General features: G+C 44.4%; 1 long non-coding RNA gene across 1 annotated transcript; it reads left to right on the forward strand.

Moving 5' to 3' along the window:
* The first annotated feature begins 17,488 nt into the window (after nt 1-17,488).
* LOC137542192 (uncharacterized) lies at nt 17,489-20,116 on the forward strand. Its single transcript, XR_011025377.1, has 3 exons — nt 17,489-17,737; nt 19,262-19,517; nt 19,611-20,116. It is a non-coding gene; the product is annotated as an uncharacterized lncRNA (long non-coding RNA).
* Nucleotides 20,117-20,428: the final 312 nt, after the last annotated feature.

Here is a 20,428-nt window from a genome sequence, read left to right on the forward strand (position 1 = left end):
ACTGAACTCACCAACTGCCGCCCTGTGTCACTTCTCTCATTTGCGTTCAAATAACTTGAACACCACATACAGGCTGAACTAAGCCATTATTTATCTGTTAACTCCCTGCTTGATCAGTGTGACTTTTGCTCTACCCATTTCACAGAAACAGCCCTTACTAAAGTGGCCAATGATCTTCTTATTGCTAAATCCAAAGGCCATTATTCCATACTCCTCCTTACTCGATCTGTCATCAGTGTTTGATACTATTACACCTTACATGTACATACCTCCCAACTTTTTGAGTTGATAAAAAGGGACACTTAAGCCATGCCCCTGACACACTCCTGGCCACGCCCTCACCACGCCCCTAGTCACACATACCATAAAGATTTCATAAGAAAAATGTTGTTTTATACAGTGGCTTGCAAAAGTATTTGGCCCCCTGTCACATTACTGCCACAAACATGAATCAAGTTTATTGGAATTTCACATGAAAGACCAATACAAAGTGCTGTACACGTGAGAAGTGGAATGAAAATCATACATGAGTCCAAACATTTTTTTACAAATAACTGCAAAGTGGGGTGTGCGTAATTATTCAGCCCCTTTTGGTCTGAGTGCAGTCAGTTGCCCATGGACAGTGCCTGATGAGTGCTAATGACTAAATAGAGTGCACCTGTGTGTAATCTAATGTCAGTACAAATACAGCTGCTCTGTGACGGCTTCAGAAGTTGTCTAAGAGAATATTGGGAGCAACAACCCCATGAAGTCCAAAGAACATACCAGACAGGTCAGGGATAAAGTTATTGAGAAATTTAAAACAGGCTTAGGCTACAAAAAGATTTCCAAAGCCTTTAACATCACACGGAGCACTGTTCAAGCGATCTTTCAGAAATGGAAGGAGTATGGCACAACCGTAAACCTACCAAGACAAGGCCGTCCACCTAAACTCACAGGCCAAACAAGGAGAGCACTGATCAGAAATGAAATGAAGAGGCTCATGGTGACTCTGGACGAGCTGCAGAGATCTACAGCTCAGGTGGGAGAATCTGTCCACGGGACAACTATTAGTCGTGCACTGCACAAAGTTGGCCTTTATGGAAGTGGCAAGAAGAAAGCCATTGTTAACAGTAAAGCATAAGAAGTCCCGTTTGCAGTTTGCCACAAGCCATGTCGGGGACACATCAAGCATGTGGAAGAAGGCTCTCTGGTCAGATGAGACCAAAATGGAACTTTTGGGCCAAAATACAAAACGCTATGGGTGGCAGAAAACTAACACTGCACATCACTCTGAACACACCAACCCCACTGTCAAATATGGTGGTGGCAGCATCATGCTCTGGGGGTGCTTCTCTTCAGCAGGGACAGGGAAGCTGGTCAGAGTTGATGGGAAGATGGATGGAGCCAAATACAGGGCAGTCTTGGAAGAAAACCTCTTGGAGTCTGCAAAAGACTTGAGACTGGGGTGGAGGTTTACCTTCCAGCAGGACAACGACCCTAAACATAAAGCCAGGGCAACAATGGAATGGTTTAAAACAAAACATCCATGTGTTAGAATGGCCCAGTCAAAGTCCAGATCTAAATCCAATCGAGAATCTTTGGCAAGATCTGAAAACTGCTGATCACAAACGCTATCCATCTAATCTGACTGAGCTGGAGCTGTTTTGCAAAGAAGAATGGGCAAGGATTTCAGTCTCTAGATGTGCAAAGCTGGTAGAGACATACCCTAAAAGAATGGCAGCTGTAATTGCAGCAAAAGGTGATTCAACAAAGTATTGACTCGGGGGCTGAATAATTACGCACACCTCACTTTGCAGTTATTTATTTGTAAAAAAAAATGTTTGGAATCATGTATGATTTTCGTTCCACTTCTCACGTGTACACCACTTTTGTATTGGTCTTTCATTTGGAATTCCAATAAAATTCATTCATGTTTGTGGCAGTAATATGACAAAATGTGGAAAACTTCAAGGGGGCCCGAATACTTTTGCAAGCCACTGTATACTTCCTCCCTTCCAGCAGCAGCTAATGCACTCTACCATCTGCAGCTACTTATCTTTCCTCCTCCCCAGCTGCAGCTACTTACCTCCTGTGATCCCAGAGATGGTCAGCGGTATTGATACGGTTGAGAAGCTGGCTGCTAGGGTAAGGCGATTGCCTCAATTAATTGTGAGTTGATTGATTATTATTAATATTATTTTTTATTTATATAGCGCCAACATATTCCGCAGCCCTTTACAAAGCACAATAAGATGACCAGGGGGACATATAGATATACTAACAAATTGTAAAACACAGTTCCAAGCAGCACAAATATTGTGACAAAAACAGTAAACATTAGGAGGAGGACCCTGCCCTTGCGAGCTTACAAGTCTAGTGGGCATTATTAATGTTGGGTAATTGCCGTACTTCGTTTGTGGCAGTTATTGATGCATTTTATGTGATTTCATTGCTGCATTTCATTTCTAGAGGTGATTGGCGCATTTTAAATGTGGGGTAATTGCTGCATATCATTTCTGGGGGGGGGGGGGGGGGTAGTGCATTTTAACTGTTGGGTAGTTTCTGTATTTGATTTGTGGCAGTGATTGCTGCAGTTTAAATGTGCGGCAATGGCTGCTTTTAATTTGTGTGGGTAATTGCTGCCATGCATATGTGGAGTGATTGCTGTTTTTCATATGTGGGAGAAACGGCTGCACTTTCAATGTAGAGTGGCTTTTAATGTATGAGTTGTTTTTTTTTTCTAAACTAAAACCACCGTATCCAGCATAAATTGCCGTGCTGACTCTGTGACAAATAAGTGGATATTGTCACATTTTGGGTACTCGGCCGCTAAAAGGTTCGCCAGCACTGGTGTATACCACTGTCTGTATTATATACCCCATGTTTGTTTCTTACTTCGTACAGTGCCACGGAATATGTTGGCGCTTTATAAATCAATAATAATGATAATAATGTATACATGCACGGGAGAACATATGGAGAGTTACAAGTAGAATGTGATTGGTCTGTACATACTTACACTGTCATTTATAGACTACCCCATCGTCAGACGTCCATATGGTCCCATATTCTGAAAACTTGACCATTCCATCATCAACTGCTATAACCGATCGGTTACAGGGAATGTATATATTCAGACACATCAGCTCGTCCTTCGATGCCCGTTTCCGTATAACGGTGAGGTAAACGTCTCCTTGCTTGCGGATCTGGATATACTCCTTGGGGGAGCATTTCTGGTACTGGATCCTGGTGTCTGGCTTTAGAAGAAGGGACAGCCTCTGAGATCCTTCCAGAACCTCGCTCACTTTGTCTCCTGAGGGGGACGTCACTTCAAATGCAATTTCATCTATATGCAGCTTCCTTGACTCCCAAAATACTTGTATGATGTCTGTGCAGGCGTTGGCCACATGCGTGATTTCATCAACAAATATGTGAGCCACTCTGTTGCCCATATCTGCAATCAGAACAAAAACGGCAACATAGCCGCTGTCAGCGAGTTGAGTTTAAGCACCTACTAAGCCCTGGGGTTGATTTAAGCCTCTTGGACGTTGACCACTCCTCCCATGGATCAGCCAGGTGCTAGCAGGCAGTCCTCTGGAGCATGGACAGCTCCTCCCATGGATCAGCCAGGTGCTAGCAGGCAGGCCTCTGGCACGTGCACAGCTCCTCCCATGGATCAGCCAGGTGTCAGGCAGGCAGGCCTCTGGCAGATTGGCAGCACCTCTGCTGTGCACCAGCTCCTTCTCTCCACCGCCAGGCACTCCTCTTTGCCTCTTCTCTCCCAGGACACCTGTGTCATGTGACAAATACTAGCCTCTAGTGGCCACATAAGGTATTTGCCATGGTGGCTCTGGTGTTTAGCCTCTAGTGTATAGTCACGTGACCTCCAGCAGAGTAAAGACCAGAAGGAGCACCAAATGGTGAAGAGACAATGGACAGGTGAATATTGGCTCCCATGTCTATACTTTGTTTTGGTGAAAGGGGACAAAAATGGAAAGATCCAGCTGCCATATTTCATGCTGAATTCAATTGAAAATCGGTGTGCAGTGTTTGGAGGGATTCGTTCTGACCAGATGATGATCTGAGAGAGATCTATCTGTTAAGGTGTGTGCTATGATGAAAAGTCAATCAGGCTCTGTTCCCACTTGAGCGGAGAACAGAAATTTTTTTTGTCCGTTCTCCGCTCATTGCTAAATGGACAGTTAAAGGCTCCCATTTTATACAGTTGTGGCCAAAATTGATGGCACCCTAGGGTGCCATCAATTTCAGCCATGATTGTATATAGAAGCTGTTCACACTTGTCACTCTGCAACGGATCCAAGGTATCCGGTGAAGTCTGTGCAATCCGCGATAATCCTAGGCAGGTGGATGCGTTCCCCATATAGGCTACGAGGGTAGTGCGTCTACCCCGTGCTACAGGTGGACCATTGGTGCTCACTGACTGCATGTGGTCTGGCACTAGTGGGGAAAACAACCTCATTGGTGTTTTTTTTTTTTTCTGAACTCCGCTTATTCTATATGTTTGTTAAATTGGACCTGAACTCAGTACTTCCATTGTGCTTTAAAAGATAAGCAACAGCATAATGACCTTAAGGCCTGAGACACACTCTGAGCGCTTTTCTGACCATCAGTGCTGTCTGTATTTTTTTTTTTTTTAAACGCTCCCATTGACTTGCATTAAAACCGTAGTGATAACGATTTTTCGAAAAATTGCAACCGCTGCGATTGTTACTGCTCATATGAATCTTGCAATAAATCTGCACTGTCTACTTCCTGCTTTCATGGAAGCAGACATAGGGTTAACATCCTGTGTTTACAAATTAGCTGCTATGTGTTGCAGCCAGCTGACAGCTAAGAGATCAAATTATAACTTTTTTTATTAGTCACAGATGACGGGAATTAGAGAGGCTAAACTCTCTAAATACATACAGAGTACATTTCTCTATGCTTTCCTTTTGTCCTGTGAAATAGCTCAGGTCCACTTTAACTACTTAAAGGCCTCGTCACGCCAATTGGCGTGCATGCTGAGGCAGCCCCAGGACCGCCTAACACCAATTGGTGTGCGGTCCTGGGGGCATGTTTTGCAGGAGATCACGTGCACTGATGCGCGCGCATCTCCACTTGAATAACCGAGCTCCGCTCCATCATCAGTCTCTCTGCGGCTAGGAGACTGTTAGACGGCGAAAACGCTGTTTATTTTCAATGTACAGCGATGCGATCTAAGGCAGCGCTGTACTGGGGACAGCCGTTACACTCGGCTGTCCCCTTGGAAGGCACAGAGAGTGATCGGCTGTCATAGGCTGATGTCTATGAGAGCCGAGCGCTGTGATTGGCTGCCGGGGGGAGTGAGGGAGAGTGGGAAGTTAAATAAAGGAAAACAAATGCAAAAATGTATAAAAAATAAAACAAACAAAAAAATAAACACAGGAGCAGTGATCAGAGCCCACCAACAGACCGCTGTGTTGGTGGGCAGAAAAGGGGGGAGGAATCACTTGTGTGCTGAGTTGTACAGTCCTGCAGCGAGCCTTTAACCACTTCACCACTGAGGGGTTTTACCCCCTGACCACCAGAGCAATTTTCACCTTTCAGCGCTCCTTCCATTCATTCGTCTATAACTTTATCATTACTTATCGCAATGAAATGAACTATATCTTGTTTTTTCCGCCACCAATTAGGCTTTCTTTAGGTGGGACATTATGCCAAGAATTATTTTTTTCTAAATGTGTTTTAATGGGAAAATAGGAAAAATGTGGGGGAAAAAAAAATTATTTTTCAGTTTTCGGCCATTATAGTTTTTAAATAATGCATGCTACTGTAATTAAAACCCATGAAATTTATGTGCCCTTTTGTCCCGGTTATAAAACCGTTTAAATTATGTCCCTATCACAATGTTTGGCGCCAATATTTCATTTGGAAATAAAGGTGCATTTTTTTCAGTTTTGCGTCCATCCCTAATTACAAGCCCATAGTTTATAAAGTAACAGTGTTATACACTCTTGACTTAAATATTTAAAAAGTTCAGTCCCTAAGGTAACTAATTATGTATTTTTTTTAATTGTAAATTTTTGAATTTTTTTTTAATTACAAAAAAAAAAAAAATGGGGAGTGTGGGAGGTAATGAGTTAATTTTTTGTGTAAAAGTCATTTATTTGTATGTGAAAAATGTGTAGGGTGTAGTTTACTATTTGGCCACAAGATGGCCACAGTAACTTTTTGCTTTATTGCGACCTCCAAGCCTCCTTCCGGAAGCTTGGAGGAAGAATAAGGAGGCTGGACACGTGAGTTTCTTCTCACAATGATCGCGCTGCCCATAGGAGAGCAGCGGGTCATTGTGGGGCTTAGATCAACGAACGGGAATGGATTTTCCCGTTCATTGATCTCCGGGCGAGCGGGCGGCGGCGGTTTTACTAGCGGCGGGCGGCGTGTTTACGAGCGGGAGCGCGGACAGCGTCGGGAACGCGGAAAGTACGTGTTTCTCCGTCCCTGGTTTTTAAAGGATGGAAAAAGGGGCGGAGAAATACGTACGCGCGGGGGTAAAGTGGTTAAAGCTGCAGCGGCCTGAATTGTAAAAAATAGCCTGGTCACTAGGGGGTTGTAAGCCTATGGTCCTTAAAGAGACACTGAAGCGAAAAAAAATATATGATATAATGAATTGGTTGTATACTATGAATAATTACTAGAAGATTAGCAGCAAAGAAAATATTCTCAGTCAGAAAACAGCTGGAGTTTCTTAACTCTTCCTGTACTGGAAACAATTAGACTGATGTATCTGATCGTAATGTTTTATTTCTTAGCTGTACTACACATTTAAATCATAATATCATAGTTTTTTATTTTCGCTTCAGTGTCTCTTTAAGTGGTTAATATAAACTTTTACAATTTGAAAAGTAAGTAAGAGTCTTAAAAAAATAAGATAAAATGCTTCCTCCAAACGTATATCATTGAAGGATAACATGACTGTCCTTGATGCTTTAATATTCTTAAAGTGGACCTGTATTGTGAAGGTCCGACCGGTTCCAGGCGAACTTTGGGTGGTTCGCGTTCGCAAGCGAAGGCGAACTTTTACGGAAGTTCAATTCGCCCCATAGTGCTTCATTAATGTCAACTTTGACCCTCTACATCAGTCAGCAGGCACATTATCAGACTACACTCGCTCCTGGAGCTCCACCCCCCTTATAAAAGGCAAGGTCCTCCAGCCGTTTTACTCACTCATCTGCCTACAGTAATTAGTTAAGGGACAGCTGCTAACAGACTCGGCTAGGGAGAGCTTAGTTAGGCTCTTGTTAGCTTACTCCTGACTGATTGTTCTTCCTTATATTGCACCCCACAACAGCTCACTCTCTCCCTCCTGGAGGAGGAGGGTTTTGTCTTCCAGAGAATTGTAGGATTTCAAAAGCCAGCTTACATACATTGGCCGGGAATCAAACCCAGGTCTAGTGCTTGGTAGGCAGCTCTCCTCACCACTATACCACCACCAACACTACATGCTAAAGCCAGCCTAGCATGTACCATTATGATATCTCCAAGACAAAAATGAGCTTAGGGATTTGTAGGATGTCAAAAGCCAACTCACATACATTGGCCAGGAATCAAACCCAGGCCTACCACGTGGTAGGCTGCTATCCTAACCATTATACCACCAACACAACACACTAGTCAGGTGTAGGTGCACCTAGAATAGGAAGTCAGGTGTAGGTGCGCCCAGCATAGGAAGTCAGGTGTAGGAGCCCCCAGCATAGGAAGTCAGGTGTAGGAGCCCCCAGCATAGGAAGTCAGGTGTAGGAGCCCCCAGCATAGGAAGTCAGGTGTAGGAGCCCCCAGCATAGGAAGTCAGGTGTAGGAGCCCCCAGCATAGGAAGTCAGGTGTAGGTGCACCCGGCATAGGAAGTCAGATGTAGGTGCCCCGGCATAGGAAGTCTGGTGTAGGAGCCCCCGGCATAGGAAGTCTGGTGTAGGAGCCCCCGGCATAGGAAGTCTGGTGTAGGAGCCCCCGGCATACGAAGTCTGGTGTAGGAGCCCCCGGGATAGGAAGTCTGGTGTAGGAGCCCCCGGCATAGGAAGTCTGGTGTAGGTGCACCCGGCATAGGAAGTCTGGTGTAGGTGCACCCGGCATAGGAAGTCTGGTGTAGGTGCACCCGGCATAGGAAGTCTGGTGTAGGTGCACCCGGCATAGGAAGTCTGGTGTAGGTGCACTCGGCATAGGGAGTCAGGTGTAGGTACCCCCGGCATAGGGAGTCGGGTGTGGGTGCCCCCGGCATAGGGAGTCGGGTGTGGGTGCCCCCGGCATAGGGAGTCGGGTGTGGGTGCCCCCGGCATAGGGAGTCGGGTGTGGGTGCCCCCGGCATAGGGAGTCGGGTGTGGGTGCCCCCGGCATAGGGAGTCAGGTGTAGGTGCACCCGGCATAGGAAGTCTGGTGTAGGTGCACCCGGCTTAGGAAGTCTGGTGTAGGTGCACCCAGAACAATGTGTAGGCAGCCGGGGGATCACTCACCAGCTCTGTGGATTCCAGCGCGGACGTCTCTTCAGCACCCCCCCTCTCTCTCTCTCTCTCTCTCTCTCCCTCTCTCTCTCCCCTTTTTCCGCATTTGTACTCTGCCTCCGCTACATTTCTATTGTATAGCAGGGCTACAACAAAATGTCCGCTGACATCCACATTTTCTGCCTGCTCCAACTCTACATGGAGCGCAGAATAGAGAAGTGTGGGGCGGCGACACATACCTGAGGATCCTGCGACACAAAGGTTTCGCGTCACGGGTTTGGAAACCCTGCTCTGCAATTTAGATACCCTGGTGCAAAATGGCTGCCTGTAGAATGATCCCCGATGGGCGACTTCTATCAATGGTGTGTACGCAGTTTTGTTATGTTTTCACCCATATTCCATTGTGTCTTGTTTTTCAGCCCAGCAGCAGCTGCATCGAAAGTGAAAGTGGGGCGTTAACTGTTTCCTGTAGCAGCTTCACAACATGAGGATTACAGAGATGTGTATATCTCTACAATATAGAGGTCTATCTATATCCTGACGGTTAATAGCTGCCTGTAGAATGATTGCCGATATAACTGCTGGTATCCCTGCTACACTCATATCTGCACAGTACTCACTGTCACAGCAGCTCCTACTCAGCTACAGCCTCTCCAGCTGTCTTCAGGGTCTGTACTGCTCACTTACTGCCTTTTGTGGCTGTAGATGGAAAGACTCTGCCCTGCAATAAACTAAATATCTGCTGTAGATGGGAACTTTTATTGGTTAACTATCAGTAAAACTGCCAGTGGAATTATTGCCTCTGTATACAGGACTCTGCATGGCCTCCAAAACCGATCCTTATTAAGCACAGCTCACGCCAGCTGGAAAACGGGAGAATAGCTCTGTTCTTCTAAGTCTATTCTTTCCAGCTTCTCTTTTGCAAGGATTTATGATTTATGTTGTACAAATTTTACACAGGGAAAGTGTAAACACTTTCCTGACAAGCCTACCGACACACTTTCTTTCTAAGAAATCTCAAACGGTTTCCCGTAAATCCTTGCAGAAGAGAAGCTGGAAAGAATAGACTTTAGGCAGCCATACACTGTTCGATTATGCCACCAGAACGACCAGCAGATAGATCCCTCTGTGATCGAAGCTGATCAAAGAGGGATCTATTGGCTGCCTACAGTGCAAACAGATTTTGAATCGATTTCACTATGAAACCGATTCACAATATGTGGAGCTGCTGCAGCCCCCAGCATACATTACCTGATCCAGCCGGCGCGAGTCCCCCGGTCTCCAATGTCTCTACTCCGCTCTGGGCTCCAGCTTCACTTTACTTCCTGTCGGGGGAAGTTTAAACAGTAGAGGGCGCTCTACTGAAGGCAGCCGGAACCCAGCGCGGAGAACAGACCATGGGGACACATGCCGGCGGAACAGGTAATGTATTGCCGCTAGCGCCAGTCATCGGACATTCGAACGCCGCTATCGACGCAGTCCCGACCCACCAACGATCGAGCAAAAATTTTCCACGCGGACAGATCGACGGGATCTATTGTTTTCAGGCAGATATCTATCTACCATTCAGCGTTTGCATATCGATTTCACAGCAGATTCGATCACAGTGATCGAATCTGCTGTCTATCGGTGGTAAATAGGGCAAGTGTATGGGCACCTTAACCACTTAAGGACCGAGGTGATAGAGATCTACGCCCTGTTTTGATGGGCTCCTGGCTGGCAGGGCGTAGATCTCTATCACCGGCGCCGCCGCTCCCCGCCGCGATCGCGCGCACCGAACCGGCTGCACTTAGCTGTCTTATGACAGCTAAGGCTTCCGGGTATCGGCAGGAGCCGTCACTGATTGGCTCCCTGCCGTGTGATCGCTGTGAGCCAATCACAGCGATCACCCTCCGAAAGGCAACATAGTTGCCGTTCCGCCTCCCTCTCCGCCTCCCTCTCCCTGTCACTGTGGATCTTGTGTGACAGGGAGAGACGCACAGCCTGCAGCCGTGACAGGCTGTGCGATTTTAGTGTAAAAAAATCCAGATCTCCCCCCATGTATCCCTTGATCCCTTCCCAACCACCTATATATAGATATATATATAGATATATATAGATATATATATATATATATATATATATATATATATATATATAGATCTATATATATATATATAGATCTATATATATATATATATATATATATATATATATATAGATCTATATATATATATATATATAGATCTATATATATATATATATAGATCTATATATATATATATATATATATAGATCTATATCTATATATATAGATCTATATATATATATATATATATAGATCTATATCTATATATATATATATATATATATATATATATATCTATATATATATATATATACATATATATATAGATCTATATATATATATATATATATATATATATATATATATATATATTTTACTGGATTGTGATTTTAACCACTTGCCGACCGCCCCTACCTAGGGGCGGCGGCAAAGTGGAGCCCGCAACGACCGCAATACGCCGATCGGCGGCGGCTCGTTGCGGACTAGCTGGCCGGGGATCGCACGCTGGATGTGCCCACCTGCGACGTCAACCCTCCAGCCAATTAGCAGCGGCGGCGGGTTGTTAACCCCCGATCTGCCGCATGTAAAGCGGATAATACGCTTTGTAATGTATACAAAGCGTATTATACAGGCTGCCTCCTGCCCTGGTGGCCCCAGTGATTGAGGGACCACCAGGGCAGGTTGCAGCCCTCCTAGTAAGTACCCAAGCACACTGATCCTGCCCCCTGATCACCCACTGCACCCATCAGACCCCCCCTGCCCACCCCTCAGACACCTGTTTGCACCCAATCACCCCCCTAATCACCCATTAATCACTCCCTGTCACTATCTCAACACTATTTTTTAGATTAGGTCCTAAACTGCCCCCTGGGGGCTCCTGAACACCCCCCCCCCCCCCAACACCCTCAGATCCTCCCTAGACCCTCCCCCCTGTGTACTGTATACATCTATTCTTCCCTATAATCACCCACTGATCACCTGTCAATCACCCATCAATCACCCCCTGTCACCACCTGTCACTGCCACCCATCAGATCAGACCCTAACCTGCCTTTTGTGGGCACCTGATCACCCACCCACACCCTCAGATTGCGTGCAGACCCACCCTCAGATCACCTCCGAAAGTGCATTGTTTACATCTGTTCTCCCCTCTAATCATCCACTGATCACCCATCAATCACCCCGTCACCAACTGTCACTGCTACCCATCAGATCAGACACTAATCTGCCCCTTGCGGGCACCCAATCACCCGCCCACACCCTCAATTAGCCCCCCAGACCCCCTCTGATCAACTCGCCAGTGCATTGCTTGCATATATTCTCCTCTGTAATCACCTACTGATCACCTATCAACCACCCCGTCACCCCCTGTCACTGCTACCCATCAGATCAGGCCCTAATATGCCCCCTGCGGGCTTCTGATCACCCGGCCAAACCCTCACCCGCCCCACCGCAGTGACAGAAATTTTTTTTCTGATCACTGCTGGTACGACTTAATTGCCATGTCCAGGTCACGATTTGAGAACATTCCTGCACTTCAGTGCCAATACAACCTGTCATCTAAGAAGCCACCCTGCTTATGACCGGTTCCACAAAATTCGGCCCCTCATAGACCACCTGTCATCAAAATTTGCAGATGCTTATACCCCTGAACAGTCATTTTGAGGCATTAGGTTTCCAGACTACTCCTCGTGGTTTTGGGCCCCTAAAATGCCAGGGCAGTATAGGAACCCCACAAGTGACCCCATTTTAGAAAGAAGACACCCCAAGGTATTCCGTTAGGTGTATGACGAGTTCATAGAAGATTTTATTTTTTGTCAAAAGTTAGCGGAAATTGATTTGTATTGTTTTTTTTCACAAAGTGTCATTTTCCACTAACTTGTGACAAAAAATAAAATCTTCTATGAACTCACCATACACCTAACGGAATACCTTGGGGTGTCTTCTTTCTAAAATGGGGTCACTTGTGGGGTTTCTATACTGCCCTGGCATTTTAGGGGCCCTAAACCGTAAGGAGTAGTCTAGAAACCAAATGCCTCAAAATGACCTGTGAATAGGATGTTGGGCCCCTTAGCGCACCTAGGCTGCAAAAAAGTGTCACACATGTGATATCGCCGTACTCAGGAGAAGTAGTATAATGTGTTTTGGGGTGTATTTTTACACATACCCATGCTGGGTGGGAGAAATATCTCTGTAAAGGGACAATTGTGTGTAAAAAAAATCAAAACATTTTAATTTACAGAGATATTTCTCCCACCCAGCATGGGTATGTGTAAAAATACACCCCAAAACACATTATACTACTTCTCCTGAGTACGGCGATACCACATGTGTGACACTTTTTTGCAACCTAGGTGCGCTAAGAGGCCCAACGTCCTATGAGTACCTTTAGAATTTCACAGGTCATTTTGAGGCATTTGGTTTCTAGACTACTCCTCACGGTTTAGGGCCCCTAAAATGCCAGGGCATTATAGGAACCCCACAAGTGACCCCATTTTAGAAAGAAGACACCCCAAGGTATTCAATTAGGTGTATGGGGAATTCATAGAAGATTTTATTTTTTGTCACAAGTTAGTGGAAAATGACACTTTGTGAAAAAAACAATAAAAATCAATTTCCGCTAACTTGTGAAAAAAAAATGAAATCTTCTATGAACTCCCCATACTACTAACGGAATACCTTGGGGTGTCTTCTTTCTAAAATGGGGTCACTTGTAGGGTTCCTATACTGTCCTGGCATTTTAGGGGCCCTAAACCGTGAGGAGTAGTCTAGAAAATAAATGCCTTAAAATGACCTGTGAAAATCCTAAAGGTACTCGTAGGACTTTGGGCCCCTTAGCGCAGTTAGGGTGCAAAAAAGTGTCACACATGTGGTATCGCCGTACTCAGGAGAAGTAGTATAATGTGTTTTGGGGTGTATTTTTACACATACCCATGCTGGGTGGGAGAAATATCTCTGTAAATGGACAATTGTGTGTAAAAAAATCAAAAGAAATCTCATTTACAGAGATATTTCTCCCACCCATCATGGGTATGTGTAAAAATACACCCAAAAACACATTATACTACTTCTCCTGAGTAAGGCGATACCACATGTGTGACATTTCTTTTGCAGCCTAGGTGCGCTAAGGGGCCCAAAGTCCTATGAGCACCTTTAGGCTTTACAGGGGTGCTTACAATTTAGCACCCCCCAAAATGCCAGGACAGTAAACACACCCCACAAATAACCCCATTTTGGAAACTAGACACTTCAAGGTATTCAGAGAGGGGCATGGTGCGTCCGTGGCAGATTTCATTTTTTTTTGTCACCAGTTAGCAGAAATGGAAACTTTTTTGAATTTATTTTTTTTGTCACAAAGTGTCATTTTCCGCTAACTTGTGACAAAAGATAAAATCTTCTATGAACTCACCATGCCTCTTAGTGAATACTTTGGGGTGTCTTCTTTCCAAAATGGGGTCATTTGGGGGGTATTTATACTATCCTGGAATTCTAGCACCTCATGAAACCTGACAGGTGCTCAGAAATGAGAGAGATGCTTCAAAATGGGAAAATTCAATTTTTGCACCATAGTTTGTAAACGCTATAACTTTTACCCAAACCAATAAATATACACTGAATGGGTTTTTTTTAATCAAAAACATGTTTGTCCACATTTTTCGCGCTGCATGTATACAGAAATTTTACTTTAATTGAAAAATGTCAGCACAGAAAGTTAAAAAAATCATTTTTTTTGCCAAAATTCATGTCTTTTTTGATGAATATAATAAAAAGTAAAAATCGCTGCAGCAATCAAATAGCACCAAAAGAAAGCTGTATTAGTGACAAGAAAAGGAGGTAAAATTCATTTAGATGGTAGCTTGTATGACTGAGCAATAAACCATTAAAGCTGCAGTGGTCTGAATGGAAAAAAGGCTCTGGTCCTTAAGGGGTGAAAAGACTGCGGTCCTTAAGTGGTTAAGAAGAACCAGAGTTATTCTCCTGTTTTTCTGCTGCTGGAGTGAGCTGAGCCTAATAAGGATCGGGTGTGGATACCATGCAGAGTACTGTCAGTCCATCCTAGCCAACTGTGTATCTAAAAAATTATCTGCTGCAGGTAGATAAAATAATTGACACTAAAGGGGGCCATAAACTAGGCGACCAATCGACCATCCAATTTGTTTATTATAATCAAATTGGATGAAAATTGGTGCTGCCAAGTGCATGCCCGACGACAAAGCAACCAATTTTGGGACAGACATTGGCCGCATAGTCAATTGCACATGTTGGAAAATGTCGGGCCGAGGTTGGTTGGTCGGGTGCGCGACCGTATGGCGGCCAAATTGCGACGAGACGACGAAACCCCCGCTGCTGCAATGTATAAATGTATGTGGTGTAGTGCATTTATACATTACCTGTCCGGTGTCAGCCTCCACATGGTTTCCGTCCGTCTCCAGGTTCCGCATACACGCCGGCGGCGCTATGCAACCGCTAGCGTGTATGCGGCTTATCGGCGAGGTGGACGGATGGACCCGGCGAGCTCCTACAGGACAGGTAATGTATAAATGCACTACACAACATACATTTATACATTTTGGGGGCAGCGGCGGGGCGGACGCAGCGGCTCAGCAGATTCCCTGATTATTTCATGCTGAAATTGGACGGGAATCGGCCTGTAGTGTATGGGCAGATTCGATTAGAAAAAAATTTATCTCTAATCAGATTCGATTAAAGATAAATTTGTCTCTTGGTCGAATCTGCCCATATTCGTTCTAAACTATGGGCACCTTAAAGAGACACTGAAGCGAAATTTTTTTTTATGATATTATGATTTGTATGTGTAGTACAGCTAAGAAATAAGACATTAAGATCAGATACATCAGTCTGAATGTTTTCAGTACAGGAAGAGTTAAGAAACTCCAGTTGTTATCTCTATGCAAACAAGCCATTAAGCTCTACGACTTTCAAAGTCGTGGAGAGGGCTGTTTTCTGACTTTTATTATCTCAACTGTTATTGAACTATTCACTTTTTCTCTGCCAGAGGAGAGGTCCTTAGTTCACAGACTGCTCTGAAATAATAATCATTTTGAATGCTGAGTGTTGTGTAATCTGCACATATTATAGAATGATGCAATGTTAGAAAAAAAAAACACTATATACCTGAAAATAAAAGTATATTTTCTTTGCTGCTAATCTTCTAGTAATTATTCATAGTACACAACCAATTCACTATATCATATTTTTTTTTTTCCGCTTCAGTGTCTCTTTAAGTGCTTGCACACACTCTTGACTAAAGTTGCCTTAGGCGGCCGATAAGGACCACCTCAGCTGATAATCAGGCGTGTGTACAGAGGCTCATAACCCCCAACCTGCAAGCGTTCTGCCTGGCGGATCAACTTACCACCCATGACAGCTGAACCCATTGTCACCACTGTTCCCCAGCATGACATCACGCGCCGCTTGCTAGGCCATGCTCGCAGCTTGGACTGGCGATATCGCCCAAGGGGATCAGATCCTGATCCCCTATGGGAGGCATCCATCAAAGATGTGTACACAACTCAGGGCTCATCCACACTTTGACCTTGATTCACTAACCGGCGCTAACAGCGCCGCAGTGCTAAGCGGCCATGTGCGCAAAATAATGCTTGCAAAGTTTTGCACATAATACTTTACGCGCGCAATGCTTGGGTTCGCGCGGTAATATCGCCGATCGCGTGGAGTATACATCTCGCTGTAAATGTCGCCGTTTGCCATAGCGCAACCAATAGTTTGTGCGCGCTGCACGTAGTGCAATATGCGCCTTGTATGTAGCGCGTGATCTGGCGCACTTGTTATACACAACTTACAGGAAGTGACTCATCTGCAGAGAGGGAAACTCGTGTGAGCAGTCATCATCCTGGTTCAAAATTTCACCCCTCAGGAGAGAGTATATTTGGCCACTGTAAGTATATATAGTTTATGCCTGTGTATTATATATGTGTGTGTTGACCTGTGTGTACATGTGTTCTATTTCATACTGTATTTCAGGGTGTGGTTCCAACCTGTCTGTAGCACAGAGTGTTGTTTGTTAAGATGCTGTAATGTGTTCAGATTCCCTTTAGTGTTATATGCCATATGATTGTCACTGTGTGCATTGCAGATCTTGTTGACAGTGTGCATCCCAGCAGCATGTGCACTTTTTCTACAATACCGATGATTTTGTTCATTTATGCTGTGATGTGATAAAGAAGTTTTGGTAGAAGCCCCTACTTATTACTACAGAAATGTAATTGGACTTTTTTAAAGAGCCACTGCAATGTAAATAATGTTTGAACAAATGTGGTTTATTTAAACAGAATGAAGTAGCAATGTTTTATTCATGGTTTGTCCACTGTGAATGTGTGATTCCCCATTAATCTCATTCTGACATTCATGACATGGTGACATTTGTGATGGTGGAAGGTCATGTAGCAGGGTTTTTTTCCCCACAGGTGTAAGGAAGTGTAAACCGTTATTTCAGAGAATGCAACAAAGTTCACACAAAAAAATTGACTGGACCATGGTCTGCAGATTTGTTGCTGAGAAGAGTTTATACACAAGAAAAGCCATACAGTACCCCCTGCTGATCCCTTTATAGGAATATATTTGCAAGTGTAAGGTACTGAAGGCATGAGGCCACTTAGACCATTGCTCCACCGAGGGACCCGCCATCATCTGCAGTATTACCTCCCTGTACATTTTTTATTTAAATAATGTTCCTAAAGATCACCATACCCTCCTTGCACTTCTGTTAGTTTGTTTGTTTGTGTGAGTGAAGTGTTAATTTGCAATATTAATAGTTATGTATACGCTGTTTGTGGTGCTAATGTCAACCCTGCACCAGGCCACATAACTCCTTATATATATGCCACTGGACCTCTAGCAAAATACTGACAATGGCTCATCAATCAAACATTCATCATTGGGAGTTTAGGGTTTACATGTATTAGTGATTATGATGGGCAACTTTTCAGATATTTCATACTTTTGTTTGATCCTGATGACAGGGTTACATTGATGGAATTGATTTTAAAAATGTACATTTTTAACATGGTTTGTAGCTGTACATGGAAAGTGAAGTAGGAATTGCTAACAATTTGATGTTTCTTGTTACAGACCAAACGCCACTCAGTAACCCAAATCCAACGGAGGTGGTCGGATATACAGAGGAGGGACTGGAGATTTCTCCGACAAGTTCTGAATGAGCACGTGCCTAGTAAGTAATGCCCAGAACCTAATATTGATTTTCTACATTGTGTGTGTGTGTGGGGGGGGGGGGGGGGAGAATATCATTGTAATCCTGATGTATGTCAGTCCTTATGTAATTATTTTGTTGTTCATGCTTGGTCTGGGGTTGTGTAGCAAATATTATTAGGCTAAGCAGGCACAGAGCCAGGCAGACAATTGTATTTACAACAAATTTCTAAGGCAGGGAACACACTACATGCATTTTTGCGCGTTTTGCCGCGAACGGCAAAACGCGCACGATTTTAGAGGCTATTGAAATTAATAGCCTAGCGCAGAAAACACTGTGCCGCATGCGTTTGTGCGCGTCTGCGTTTGCGTTTTTCTCCGCGTTTTCTAAACGCACAGTTTTCTGCTTTTTCCCGCACGTTGCATGGCAGTACATGCCATGCAATCGCATAAACGCGGAAACGCACGCGGAAAAACGCACGTGTTAGATGCGACCGCAAAACCCAGAAACGCAGGGTAAAACGGCCCTGCAAGTGTGTTCCCTGCCTAAGGTATGTTTAGTTTAAATAGGTTGCAAACTTCTTGGACATTACCATGTCACAAAGGCCTATTGCAGGGCTGGCTTAGTTATTGTTTTGTCAAGATTGACACCTACAACCCCCAAGCAAGTATGCATATCTGTTATAAAGGTAACTGGTAAACTTATGTTCCTCTTTTTGGATGTTGTGTTATGTCAATAATGCAGTATAGTTAACAGGACAGGCAGATACCTTCAGGCCTAGTACACACCATCATGTGTGATTTTGAATTGCCTGACAGATAATTTTTTATTTTTCTTCTGTGATGTCCCATACCCAATTTCAACAGCGGAGTTTTCCACAGCATAATTGTCAACGTTTTTGTCAAAAGAAGATGCAAACAACTTCCCATACCGAAATTCCCATTGTTATGCAAAAGTCACAGTAATAAGAACTCATGCCAACTGTTGCATTGACATCTTTAGTACGTAAAGAAGTATATTACAACTTGCATAACATTATAAAGTAGTTTCACACTTGTGCTGTGTTAAACACTGCTGTTGAGCGTGTATGTGCCTTAAAGGGGCACTTAAGTCTGTTGAATTTATAAAATGTACTCACCTGGGGCTTCCAGCAGCCTCTTGCAGCTACTACCTCCCATGTTCCTGGCCCCGGTGGCAGGCACTTCAGGTTTTGTCAACAGGCAGGGAATGCAAGTGAGTATTCACGTTCCCGGCCTCAATAGCGCCCTCTATGGTGCCATATGCTATAGCAGCATAGAGGGCGCTATTGTGGCTGTGAATGTAGAATGTAAATAATCATTTGAGTTCACTGCCTGTCGCCTCCTGTTGCCAAAACCACAAGTGGATGCCAGTGGGGCCAGGAGTCGCCATGGCCACAAAGGGTGATGGAGTTGGCGTCGGCACAATACAGTTGCAGGGGGCTGCTGGAAGGCCCAGGTGAGTAAAAGTTTTTTTGGGAAACAGACTTACGTGCCCCTTTAACATCAAGTTTTTATTTCTCCATAGATGCCCACATGCCACGCCGGCGACAACTTGCTAGCCGCAGGCTAGAGCTCTACCAGTCTGAGGAGTCTCCGGACCAACCACCACCTGCGTTGGATTTGGCTGAATAGGCAAATCCAGAAGACCAGGCTCAGGAGCAGGGTGCAAGACCACCACAATTGAGGCCTGAGGCCCTTGTAGCCCCCCAGGATCTGCAAGCAGAGCAATAGCTCTCCCAGCCAGCACAAGCTGCTGCCCCTCCCCAGCGACAGGCGCAACAGTAAGTGCTGACATTATTACTACTTCAATACACACTTGACTTGCTTAGCATTTCTGTAACATCAGTGGTTAATTATGTCTTCCTTTTTTACAGGACGTGCTCAGTGGCGTAGCTAAGGAGCTGTAGGCCCCCCCAAGCACTCTATACATAACAATTGATACGGCGCACCAAAATCTGCCAATGGCAGCTACAGTGTCAGAGGTGCAAGAAGGGGATGGGGGACAGCTTGTTAATGATTACCACTGTTCAAAGTATCTATAGAAGTGATTATTATGAGCACAGGACCAATAGAGATGTAATACTGCAGTTGAGGAAGGGCCCTTCAGGGCCCCTTTGGCCCAAGGGCCCCGATGCGGTCGCAACCTCTGCAACCCCTATTGCTACGCCCCTGGACGTGCTCAACTGCAGGTGTTGGTCCGTCAGTTAGGGGCCATAGTGGGGTCTCCAAGAGGCCTTTCAAAATTCAGACTCCGATTCGGAGTCTGAGGATTAGATTTTTTTTTACATTTTACTTTTTTGGCACATTTGTCTGTTTTTATGTTTTCTTATTGTGCCTGTATATAGCAAAGTTGAAATGTTATCCAAAAAAAAAACATAAAAAAAGCAGATTTTTAAAGCCTTAAAGCAAATAAATATTTTGCATGTTTCTATTTGTGTCATTATTGTGTATTTCCTTTTAAGTTGTAGTTGTTTAAATGTGTGGTGGATTGAGTAAAGGGATTTTTGGTGTGTTCATGTTACTGCCACTATAAGAAACATATTGGCATGCTGCAAGTACAGATTAGCCACGTTATTTTAGGCCTAGAAACTGAACATGCAGACATCATTTGATTAGTACAAATGGCTATGTGACACCAGTAATATAGTTACAGTGTACACATATGCTTGCATGTGAACCTTTTATATACACA

This window comes from Hyperolius riggenbachi, chromosome 12 (genome assembly GCF_040937935.1).
Source record: "Hyperolius riggenbachi isolate aHypRig1 chromosome 12, aHypRig1.pri, whole genome shotgun sequence".
Taxonomy (NCBI): Eukaryota; Metazoa; Chordata; class Amphibia; order Anura; family Hyperoliidae; genus Hyperolius; species Hyperolius riggenbachi.